Source organism: Scardinius erythrophthalmus, assembly GCF_964197995.2.
Source record: "Scardinius erythrophthalmus genome assembly, chromosome: 12".
Classification (NCBI taxonomy): Eukaryota; Metazoa; Chordata; class Actinopteri; order Cypriniformes; family Leuciscidae; genus Scardinius; species Scardinius erythrophthalmus.
Genome location: NC_138232.1, coordinates 31,114,267 through 31,127,394, shown reverse-complemented (window position 1 = coordinate 31,127,394; position 13,128 = coordinate 31,114,267). Strand labels below are relative to the sequence as shown.

Here is a 13,128-nt window from a genome sequence, read left to right as displayed (position 1 = left end):
TGTCTATCAGCTAGAATTCTGACCCTCAAAGACCTGTTAGTCTGCCTTTAAAATGTCCACCTCCACTCCATTTATTATCCTAAATTAGATGCACCTGTTTGAGGTTGTTAGCTGCATAAAGACACCTGTCCACCCCGTACAATCAGTAAGAATCCAACTACTAACATGGCCAAGACCAAAGAGCTGTCCAAAGACACTAGAGACAAAATTGTACACCTCCACAAGGCTGGAAAGGACTACGGGGAAATTGCCAAGCAGCTTGGTGAAAAAAGGTCCACTGTTGGAGCAATCATTAGAAAATGGAAGAAGCTAAACATGACTGTAAATCTCCCTCGGACTGGGGCTCCATGCAAGATCTCACCTCGTGGGGGCTCAATGATTCTAAGAAATGTGAGAAATCAGCCCAGAACTAGACGGGAGGAGCTGGTCAATGACCTGAAAAGAGCTGGGACCACCGTTTCCAAGGTTACTGTTGGTAATACATTAAGATGTCATCGTTTGAAATCATGCATGGCACGGAAGGTTCCCCTGCTTAAACCAGCACATGTCAAGGCCCGTCTTAAGTTTGCCAATGACCATTTGGATGATCTAGAGGAGTCATGGGAGAAAGTCATGTGGTCAGATGAGACCAAAATAGAACTTTTTGGTCATAATTCCACTAAACGTGTTTGGAGGAAGAAGAATGATGAGTACCATCCCAAGAACACCATCCCTACTGTGAAGCATGGGGGTGGTAGCATCATGCTTTGGGGGTGTTTTACTGCACATGGGACAGGGCGACTGCACTGTATTAAGGAGAGGATGACCGGGGCCATGTATTGCGAGATTTTGGGGAACAACCTCCTTCCCTCAGTTAGAGCATTGAAGATGGGTCGAGGCTGGGTCTTCCAACATGACAATGACCCGAAGCACACAGCCAGGATAACCAAGGAGTGGCTCTGTAAGAAGCATATCAAGGTTCTGGCGTGGCCTAGCCAGTCTCCAGACCTAAACCCAATAGAGAATCTTTGGAGGGAGCTCAAACTCCGTGTTTCTCAGCGACAGCCCAGAAACCTGACTGATCTAGAAAAGATCTGTGTGGAGGAGTGGGCCAAAATCCCTCCTGCAGTGTGTGCAAACCTGGTGAAAAACTACAGGAAACGTTTGACCTCTGTAATTGCAAACAAAGGCTACTGTACCAAATATTAACATTGGTTTTCTCAGGTGTCCAAATACTTATTTGCAGCTGTATCATACAAATAAATAGTTAAAAAATCATACATTGTGATTTCTGGATTTTTTTTTTTAGATTATGTCTCTCACAGTGGACATGTATGGAAGGCATTTTCTGCCAAATTTAAATAAATAAATTAAATGATTAAAATGAAAATTAAAACCAGATTAACAATTTCATTACAGAAAACAGTACGCAAAAAAAATGTGACAAAATTGAGAATGAAATTAAATGATTTCATTTTCACAACATTATCCCTGTCAAATTGAAAAATAAAATTCAATTGGTGATTTCACATTTCATTTCCACTACAGTCTCGAGGCAAGACTGCCAATATTAAAATGAAAAGCCAAACGTGAAAAAGAAACTACAAATCGAGGGCTTGGAACCAGAGGGGCGTAAGTGGCATTTGACAAACTTTACAGGAGAGCCAAAACAAAATTTTGACCACACTTCAATCAACTGTATTTATTAACCTTCATCCACAACATTGCAACCACATACATACTTATATGAGTAAGTTCTTAAGTGAACATATTATGGCATATTAACACGATGAACATATTCTAAAACCTTGCAAAATCTTGAAAATATGGCAAAAACATCAAATACGCCTTTTTGGCACCAAACATTTCCAATGCTTCTAAAGAAAAATAGGGCGTATCTGCTGATCAATGCAGAATGATTGGTCAAAACATTGGTTAAAAACACTCTAACTTCATAACTTTTCATTTTATTTAAAATACTGTATACATAGTCATTTAATTTCATCATTTCAAACTGCTTAACATTTCATTTCTAACCGTTTAATTTCAATTCTCATTTATGAGTTCACATTCATGTCAAACAGTTTAACATTTAATTTCAAACAGTTTAATTTCAATTTTTATTCATGAGTTCACATTAATGCATTTCATTTAAAACAGTTTAACATTTAATTTCAAACAGTTTAATTTCTCTTGTTTATTACACATTTCACTTTTTAGTTCACTTTAGTTGAATAAAAATTTTAATTAAACGGTTGGAAATTAAATGTTAAACAATTTGAAATGATGAAATTAAATGACTATGTATACAGTATTTTAAATAAAATGAAAAGTTATGAAGTTAGAGTGTTTTTAACCAATGTTTTGACCAATCATTTCTGCATTGATCAGCAGATACGCCCTATTTTTCTTTAGAAGAATTGGAAATGTTTGGTGCCAAAAAGGCGTATTTGATGTTTTTGCCATATTTTCAAGATTTTGCAAGGTTTTAGAATATGTTCATCGTGTTAATATGCCATAATATGTTCACTTAAGAACTTACTCATATAAGTATGTATGTGGTTGCAATGTTGTGGATGAAGGTTAATAAATACAGTTGATTGAAGTGTGGTCAAAATTTTGTTTTGGCTCTCCTGTAAAGTTGGTCAAATGCCACTTGCGCCCTTCTGGCTCCAAACAATGTGTAGGCCATACATGTATTTTTTAGAGCCAGAAGGGCGTAAGTGGACATACGCCCCTCTGGCTCCAAACAATGCTCAAACTTTTGTGTTAGGTCTTTGTTGTTTCGTTGCTTTATTCAATACAGGTTGATTTCTGATGCGTCTTTTTGGCACAACTAGATAGAGCTCATCAAGACCTTTAATTTGATATATAGAACTCATTTTCGCCCAAAATGCCACTTACGCCCCTCTGGTTCCAAGCCCTCGAAATACAGTTTTTACAATGCTCTTTAGTAACGCTCACGCAATAATAGTGACACAATTCAAATACAAATGTAAATTTTCGTTTTCATTTTAATTCCCCTTTTATTTCACAGTTTTCATTTTCGTTTTCATTTTCAAAGACAACCTGCATGCAAATAATATGTTAATGAGTGTGGCTTATTCTAGTAACGGTGCTGAGACACCCTTCTACAGCGTAGAGGCTTCGGCGTAGGTCCGACGCAGAAGTATGAAACAGGCTTAAGTCATCGTCCCGTGTGCATGAGTTGAATGTGTGAAACGAAATAATTTAAATGTGATTATATTGTAATCGAGACGACGAGATATGGCGAAATCTGTTAGTGAGCTTTTGCGGGAAGCTGCCGCAGCATTAGAACATGGAAACAACCAGCCTGACCATGTTAGTTATGGTGTAACTTCTTCTGTTGCTTTATGGTCAGGGACTATTTTTTTTTCTCCAGCGGATGGAATTGGCTTTTAGTGATTCATTTTACTTCATGAAAGTTGCATAGATACATATGTTTCGGGATTAATATTTGTATTGCGTGGTAACCGTTTTATAAAAACAATAAGGTACTCTAGGCTAGTGCTGTATCATCTGAATAAGTCACGGCTGAACCCAGCTAACAAAAAGACGTCCCTAGAACGTCCCTGAACGTCCTCTGCGAACGTCCCCTGGACGTCTTCGTGTAGGGTTCTTTAAACGTTAGCAGGACGTCGCGGGGGACGTTCGCAGGACGTCGCGGGGGACTTTCGCAGGACGTTTGCAGGACCGCCGTGCGACGTCCCGAGGGACCTTCGTGGGACGTTTGGAAAACATTCGGGGACCTTTACAGAACGTTCATTAGAAGTCCTTTTAACATCCTTTTATCATTTTATTTCATTTTACTTCTGGCTAACCAAAGAAAACAGACACGGTATAAGGAACAAAGTATTTATTTGAACAATTGTAAAGGTGTTGTGCTCTTTCCGTGTGTGTGTGTGTGTGTGTGTGTGTCTTCAAACGCGCTGGCAGCTGTGTGTGTGTCTCGGTCGGTCAGCTGTGGGTTTAGTCCGTTGGCAATTCTTCCCCTGGCATCTAAAACAACAAAATTAACACATTCAGTAGTGTTATGATTTTATATGTCTATATGAATATGTGAAATATAACGTCGTCTCATTTCAGCAACATTTAGCAGCTAACGTTAGTTTCGTAACGTTAGTTTTAGCATAACTTAACGGTTAGCAGTGGTACACGGCGGACAACTTCAGCAAACGTTTTAAAAAGTCAAATTATCATAATATGTATTGATGTATAGTGGTTACGATAACTAATGTATACTAATCTAAAAATTAAAAATACCTTTTAGACAGACGAAAGGGAAAACACAAGGCCGCGTCTGAGGAGGACCGTTAACTGTCACTACGCAGCTGAGCGTTGCCATGGATACATGGATACATGCTGCGTGGCATAATGAATGACGTCACTCGCTTAGGCGCATTTGATCGTAACTTGCTGGTGTGTTATATTCTGCCAAAATTATATAGCTATATGACACTTTTTTTTTTGTTATTTGAAATGCAATGTGCAATCAGTCTTAAGTGCAATAATTAGAATAATATTTTTCCTAAAATAACTTATTTTGAATAAAACCAGTCCTTCGATCGCCCTGACCAACATTTTTACAGGTAGCCTAAATTAGGATACATTTATCTTACCTGTGTTATTTTCCACTTTCTTTCCAGCATGTGCTTTTCCATTCTTCGCATTTTCCTTGGCTGCATTCATCATGTGAAGTCGATGCATTATTTTAGAGCTCCTAAGATTCAACCTTATTTTCTTCATGCGGAATAATAAATTGTAGGCTATTCAATTGAATCAATTCTCATGTTTTTGATGTTTAAATTATATTGGCTGAAAACAGACTCGTGATTTGATTACATCTTTAATTAGTGATAGAAGTTATAAGTAACATTAAAGTTATTATCTTAACATTACAATTAAAACACTAACATTTTTAACATTAACTTAATTTTACAATTAATTTAAATAATATTTTTACTATAGTTTATTTTCAGTTAATAAACTATAACGTCAATCTGCAAAACAAAAAACATGTTTTTTAGATAAAATCCATTATCACAGTTAATTTAATGGATAAAAAATCCCCTTTTAAATCCAATATGGGTTTTTATTTTAGTTTAATCATTCATTTGTCTGAGTTGCAAGATGTCCGGTCTAATGATACAAATCAAAGGCATGGGCGACTGGATTGTGTTGTCATGGAAATGGCATGTGAGGGAGACGTTCGCAAACTGGCACGGACAAATGTCCTTAAAACGTCCATCAGCGAACGTTACAAAGCGGACCAGATGCGGACGTCCCCCGAAGGTCCGCTCGGGAACGTTACAAAGCGGACCAGATGCGGACGTCCCCCGAAGGTCCGCTCGGGAACGTTACAAAGCGGACCAAATGCGGACGTCCCCCGAGGGTCCGCTCGGGAACGTTACAAAGCGGACCAAATGAGGACGTCCCCCGAGGGTCCGCTCGGGAACGTTACAAAGCGGACCAAATGCGGACGTCCTCCGAACGTCCGCTCGGGAACGTTACAAAGCGGACCTAAGGGGACGTTCGAAACGTCCGGGGGACGTCCCCTGTTTGCTGGGAAGGGCGTTGTTAGGCGCGACGCGAATATGAAACATTGGCCGAGGTTCTCGGTTAAAGCCATTGGGTATTAATGTCTGGCTATAATTGTTGTAGAAATTGTGTTACTAAGACTTCTGTACACCCAAATAGTTGAATTTCTAAAACAGCCTAATACATGAATGAACCTCATCGTCGATTAGGCTATGGTCTAGTCTGAGTCTAACACTATAACTAACATGGTCAGGCTGGTCGTTTCCATGTTCTAATGCTGCGGCAGCTTCCCGCAAAAGCTCACTAACAGATTTCGCCATATCTCGTCGTCTCGATTACAATATAATCACATTTAAATAATTTTGTTTCACACATTCAACTCATGCACACGGGACGATGACTTAGCTTTACAGAAGGCGTGTCTCAGTGCCGTTACTAGAATAAGCCACACCCACTCATTAACATATAATTTGCATGCAGGTTGTCTTTGAAAATGAAAACGAAAACTGTGAAATAAAAGAGGAATTAAAATGAAAACGAAAATTTACATTTGTATTTGAATTGTGTCACTATTATTGCGTGAGCGTTACTAAAGAGCATTGTAAAAACTGTATCTGTAGTTTCTTTTTCACGTTTGGCTTTTCATTTTAATATTGGCAGTCTTGCCTTGAGACTGCAGTGGAAATGAAATGTGAAATCACCAATTGCATTTTATTTTTCAATTTGACAGGGATAATGCTGTGAAAATGAAATCATTTAATTTCATTCTCAATTTTGTCACATTTTTTGCGTACTGTTTTCTGTAATGAAATTGTTAATCTGGTTTTAATTTTCATTTTAATCATTTAATTTATTTATTTAAATTTGGCAGAAAATGCCTTCCATAGACATGCACCTACGATGACAATTTCAGACCCCTCCATGATTTCTAAGTGGGAGAACTTGCAAAATAGCAGGGTGTTCAAATACTTATTTTCCTCACTGTATATATATATATATATATATATATATATATATATATATATATATATATATATATATATATATATATATATATATATATATATACAATATTGGTTCACAGTTAATTGTGCTTGCAAATTGTATAATATCCAAGGTAAACATTTCTAGTAATAGTGCAGTTAGTTGTTCCCATACTGTATTTTCAGAAAGTTTTTGAATATATTCTCTACCCAAATGTGTCACTAAAAAAACACAATAAAAATTATTTAAAGAGAATGCTTATATTGACCTTTTAAGATTTTGTTTATACATATAAAGGTTATACAATTACAACAACAATAGAAATTTTAACAATATTTCCAGTGTAATCTTTCTTAGTAAAAACTAAAGTATAAATTTTATTATACGTATTTCAAAGTTAAGGATTCATTAGTTTGAATATTGCCTACATTGGAACACAATAATAACATCTTAGTTTATTACTTTATTTTTGACAAAACATAATATAGGCTATATATATATATTTAACATGAGCAGAAATTGGCAACATTATAAGCTTATTTGATGTGTGGCAGTAGGCTATTTTACAGTAAAAACTTTATAATCTATCCGATTTTTGTAGTCGATTTTTACTCATCTCAGTATAGCAATAGAGTTTGGTAAAAGCTGTTCATTCATTCACACACAGAAACGCGATTCATATTTAAACAGTCTTTTTTGCGATTAGAACAAAGCAAATATTGAACTGACCTATTCCTGGATCCGTTGATCCTCGAAATGAAACTTCCAGCACTTCTGAGGTACATTTTCCAGGATTATTATTAAGATAGTATTATTCCTCACAGCGTCGTAAAGTACATGACTGATTACTCGCTGTGTGTTATCCAGCTGATGTGGGCGTTTCACAGGTTTGCATGGATCGCCTCGGATTATTTGCGTTTGAATAGCGCGCGCTCTCCGTGGGCGGGGTCACATTAAAACATAATGAGCTGAGATGAGAACGACTGACATCTCTCTCTTTTCATACATATTACATAAACTGAGAATATTTGTTTTTTATATAAATTACTTCATTTAAAAGAAGAGAATTCAAGCTTCATGCCTGTGTGTCTGTATGCCTGTTTGACTTAGTATTCGCTGAGTTACAGTTCATTTTCGGACACGTTTCAGAATGGACTACACTGACAGAGAGAAAGCAGAACGCGCATCATGTTTATTTTTCTTTATTTGGCAAAAAGCACAACACTTTGTTTTTATTGTGAGTATACACAAAAAAAATACACACTTAACAGGATTGATTGATGTATGAAACTTGTATGGAAAATCAAAGTCAACAGAGTATTTAGAGTCTCTTTTGCACTGATAAGGAAAAACGCGAGCTGGTATCGCCGGCGATACCGCCGACCCCAGGGGGTTAAACGCTCCAGTCACTCCCTCCGGCCTCTTTGGTGACGCCGTGGATTCGTTCACTTAGCGTTTCTCTGAGACGCAGAAGCGCGCCAAAGCGATGAGCCACGTGATGCCCCGTCGCTCACTCCAATCATCATCTGCACGCTACCGCTCTTCTTCTGCACCTCGCCAGGCTCAAGGTGCGGCTAGGCAGCCCGCCGTGGCGCCCCGAACCGGACACTCGTTTCAGCCGAAACAAGCAGTCGACAGGGCCTGGAAGGAAACGTCAGGGTCAGAGGAGGAGCCCGCGCCGCGAGAGAGCCAGCGCGCCATCCTCGGCTACCAAGCCGTCTTCCTGTCCGATAAAGAGGAAGAGAGAGAGCGCTGGAGCCCCCGCCCCCAAGCACCATGTTAAAATGCATCATGTCCCCCATGTTCCTACGGGCGACGATTGCTATGTGTGTTTAAATGCTGTTTGTGTGAAGAATTCCACAATAGAAACATGTATCCATTCACAAAGAGCTTTTTCTTCCTCTTGCACCGTGTGTCACTCGCCCTGTCTCAGCTAACGCGCCCGCTGTAATGTGTCACTAGCCCTGTGTCAGAGCAGCGCAGAGCCACAACCCATGATTATAATGGTCTCTCGAGGGCGTGAGAGTGCCAGCACCACACAATGGCCACCGCGAACCACACTCCCGCCAGTGCTTCTAGCCTCGCGGGGTCAGGGCTCCGGTCAAAACACGCCATCAGTGGCGACAGTGGCTGTAGAGCTAACGCGTCCGCTGTGTCACTTCCTGGACGCATGGAGGGCTATCCCGGGCGTTTCACCGTGGATACTGGGAATAATTCAGCACGGATATTCTCTCCAGTTCAACGCAGACCTCCCCGCTTCAATGGCGTGGTCCCGTCACTGACTTTGCCCCAAAACCTTCCCGTTCTGAGACAGGAAGTTCTGCTCGAGAAAGGAGCGATAGAGCGTGTCCCTCCGAGCGAGCAGGAGAGCAGATTCTACAGCCGCTACTTCGTGGTGCCAAAGAAGGATGGAGGACTTTGTCCGATTCTGGACCTGAGACCCATCAACCGAGCACTTCACGAACGCGCGTTCAGCCGTACCTTTTCTAATTGTGTGTGGACGCGGCGCTTTCTCCCCTCAGATCGAGCGGAATGCGCATCTTAAATTATCTGGACGACTGGCTGATTTTAGCCCACTCAAAAGATGTGCTAACCAGTCACGTGAAAACATGGCTTCGCCATTGGATATGCTGGGACTGCGTGTGAAATGCAGAAGAGCGTGCGTTTACCGAGTTGGACTATAACATCTGGGGGTATGTTTGGACTCGATGGCGATGCGAGCCCATCTCTCTCAAGAGCGCATAGAGGCAATTTTATCGACTGCGCCGTTTCGGACCGGCAGGTCTGTTTTACTGTGGGAATTTCAGAGACTTCTGGGACTGATGGCGGTTGCTTCTTCAGAGTGCCATCTGGGTCTGCTGCATTATGCAGCTGCTGCAGTTTTGGCTGAAAACTCGAGTTCCGCCGAGGGCGTGGTCTTCTGGCCACAAACGCATTACGGTCACTCACAGTTGCATCAGCACTCTGAGACCGTAGAACAGCCCGGATATGTTCAGCCCAGGAGTCCCTTTGGGTATAGTGACGCAGCACAGCGTGGTCTCGACGGACGCGTCAACTTTAGGCTGGGGAGCAGTTTGCCTGGGCATGCCTGCCTCAGGCCTGTGGTCGGAGTCACAGAGAAAGTGGCACATAAACCGTTTGGAATAATGGAAGTGGTGTCCTTAGCCCTACAAGCCTTTCGGTCAAAATTGGAGCGGCAACATGTACTGACTCGAACCGACAACACATCTGTGGTCTCGTACATAAATCGCCAGGGCGGTGTGCGCTCCAGAGCTCTATTCAAACAGGCAGCGAGTCTCCTGTTGTGGGCTGACCGACACTTCTCTCCATAAGAGCGGCACACATCCCCGGTATCCTGAACCGTGAAGCAGACGTGCTTTCGAGGAACGGGATTCCTCAAGGAGAGTGGAGGCTTCACCTAGGATCAGTTCAAATGATTTGGAATCGATTCGGGAGGGCGGAAATGGATCTGTTTGCCACAAGCGAGAACACGCACTGTCAGACGTTCCTTTCGCTATCTCACTCCCCGCTGCCGGGAGAGGCTCTGGTAAAGATTCGCATTCCCTCTGGTAAAGATTCTGCCTATGGTGTTGTGCAAAATCAGGGAGGAGAGAGCATCAGTAATATTCGTGGCCCCGAACTGGCCGAATCAGCCCGGGTTCGCGGACCTGAGAGAGTTAGTGGTGGCTCCCCCATGGCAAGTCCCCCATAGGAAGGACCTGCTGTCCCAGGCAAACGGCACGATATAGCACCCCAGCCCCGAGCTGTGGAACCTTCATGTGTGGCCGTTGCGGGGACCCTAAATGAGCGGGACGCTCTGCACTCACGAGTGCTGAGCACACTTACGGAGGTGCGCGCGCCTTCTAAAAACCCCTTCTGTGGCTCAGTGGTGTAATCTGAGAATTTCGCGCCAGAGACCCGAGTTCGAATCTCGGCTGCGCTGAATCTTTTTGACCCGGGGACCTGTTCCGTGTTTTGCGCTTTCTACAGCACAGAATGGATTGCGGGAGTTTGCCATCCACGCTGAAGGTGTATGTAGTTTTCGTTTCCCGGTTGACGGGCAATCGATTGGTAAGCACGCTCTGGTAATCACTTTTCTCAGGGGAGCGAAGAGATTGTGTCCTTCACGGCTGCCCTCCTTGCCGCCAGGAAGTGCACAAACAGGCTCAGCATGGAGATATTTCGTAATGTAATATTTGTTATTTTACTGATTTGGTGTTATTCTCTACAAACGCAATATGAAGAAACTATATGGTATAGATAAAAGCCCGCCCGCACCGACAATTGATTGCTTGGGTTCTTACATGCACTTCGTGAGGCACACTAGCTGGCACACACACGCAAGGTCTCTCGCTCCCTCTCTCTCTGCCGTGCGCGCGCTCTTGCTCGCTCGCTCGCTTTAGACACCATTATGCCAAAATGTCCGTTTTGTTAAGTATCCTCATAAGAGCAGTCAAATAAAAAGGCGCAGTTTTCTGCAATTGGGTCGGTTCATGTTCACACCGTAAACGAACCGTACCAGAGTTCGTTTGGAACCGTACCGAGACCACCTCTTCAGCTGGGTCTCGGTTCGATTGTTTGGTCCGCACCCGAGTTCGATTGCTGTATTCACACCTGCCCAAAAGGTCCGCACCAAGGGGGGAAACGAACTAGAGTTCGATTCAATCGAACCAAACGAGGCAGGTGTGAATACACCCTTAGCTTCGATTGCGGTTAAGGAGCTTTCCCTAAGGCAGCCTTGCTTCTTGCTCTCGCCTCGGCGAAGCGTACTGGAGACGTTCAAACACGCGTTTTCGGTGAATGATAATGCATCTGTTTCGGACCTGGCGACTGTAATGTCACTCTCGGGCCGAGACCAGGTTATGTTCCTAAGTCACTCAATACACCATTTAAAACACATGTTGTTTCCCTGCCCGCCTTATCTGCTGAGCAGTCAGCCTCGCGTGACGCTGATGCTCAGAGCGCTGTTTGCGGATGTAAGTTATGTGGATCGCTCGGTCGCCTTGCGTCAGTCGGACCAGCTGTTCGTGTGCTTTGGTGGATGTAATAAAGAACGTGCTGTTTCAAAACAGAGACTTTCTTGCTGGATTGTGGACGCTATTGTGTTGGCTTACGAATACCAGGGGGAAAACTGTCCCCTCAACATCAGAGCTCATTCTACAAGGGCAATTGCTTCCTCATGGGCTTGGTCTAGAGGTATGTCTATCCAAGATTATGTCTGCTGCTGGCTGGTCTCCCAGAACACATTCGCCAGTTTTTACAAGCTGGATGTACCCTCTGTAGCGTCACATATACTTCCGGTGAGTTAAGTTTTATTCTTGTATTGTGAACTGTTATAACCAGCTATGCAGTATGTAGTGGTTTATGCAGTTGTCACCGCAAACGCCGTCGACTCTGTGTTTAACTCTCGTGCTCGAGTGCTTATTGTGTTGTGTCTGCCCTATTCAGTGCATTAAGATATGCAAATGTTGTTAGGGTAGGAACAGATGTCACTTTGTCTAGTTCCGCCTATCAGATGCGAGTACACTTAGCACTGCGGCTATTGGCTAGAACTGTCTTGCTTGTGTGGGTGTGATTGACCCCGTTCAGGGCTTATATTCACTGCTCTCACGGGGGGATTTTATACAGTTCCCATACACGTCTTAGACGACGTAATGTTGAGTTACCGCCTTGAAAGGGAACAACTCTGGTTACTATCGTAACCTCGGTTCCCTGAGAGGCGGGAACGAGACATTACGTTAGCCGCCGTGCTCGCTGTTTGATCAGCTGTGCTAGCGTTCAGTCGTGATTCTGATGCAATTGTCGCGCACCTGCATTTTATGCTGCCAGCGGGCTTGTCAGTATTTGCATATTTGCGTCAATTGGCCAGCTGTTTCAGCTGGCGTTAGCCCATAAGATTTCAGCAGAAGTGGAGGAGGGGAGGAGTTCCCATTTATGTCTTAGACGACGTAATGTCTCGTTCCCACCTCTCAGGGAACCCTGGTTATGATAGTAACCGGAGACGTTTTTTGATGCACTCGTAAAAGGCGCGAGAGAAAAAAAATTAAAAAAAATAAAGAGCGCATGGAAGGTGCGAGTGCTCTAGAGAATAAAAATAAATAAATAAAGAGCGCACGGATGGCACGCTAACAGGCTAGCGAATTACTAGCGTGTTGTGCTAGCAATAACAATTTAGATTGAAGCTAGCGATGTCTGGTTAATGTGTGATGTTGATTAAGTTATATTTAGCAGTATAAATAACAAGGAATGATAGTAAATAATGATTAAAACAGAAAGATGCAAAGCTTACAGACGCAAACCAATGCAACGCAGCAGCAGCAGCAGAGCAGACAGGAGCAATCGTATAATGTGTTATGTGTATGCTGGGCCAAAGATATATGTTTTTAGTCTAGATTTCAACTGACAGAGTGTGTCTGTTTCCCGGACAATGTTAGTAAGATTGTTCCAAAGTTTTGGTGCTAAACAGGAAAAGGATCTACCACAAGCAGTTGATTTTGATATTCTACGTATTATCAACTGGCCGGAAGTTTGAGATTGCAATAGACGTGAAGGACTATAATGCGTTAAGAGCTCACTCAAGTAATGGGGAGCTAAACCATTTAGTGC

The 13,128-nt window shown here is 42.5% G+C and overlaps 1 protein-coding gene across 2 annotated transcripts in view; it reads left to right on the top strand.

The window, feature by feature from the left end:
* stk11ip (serine/threonine kinase 11 interacting protein) overlaps positions 1–13,128 on the top strand; it is an 82,034-nt gene that overhangs the window by 24,160 nt on the left and 44,746 nt on the right. The window lies entirely within an intron of this gene.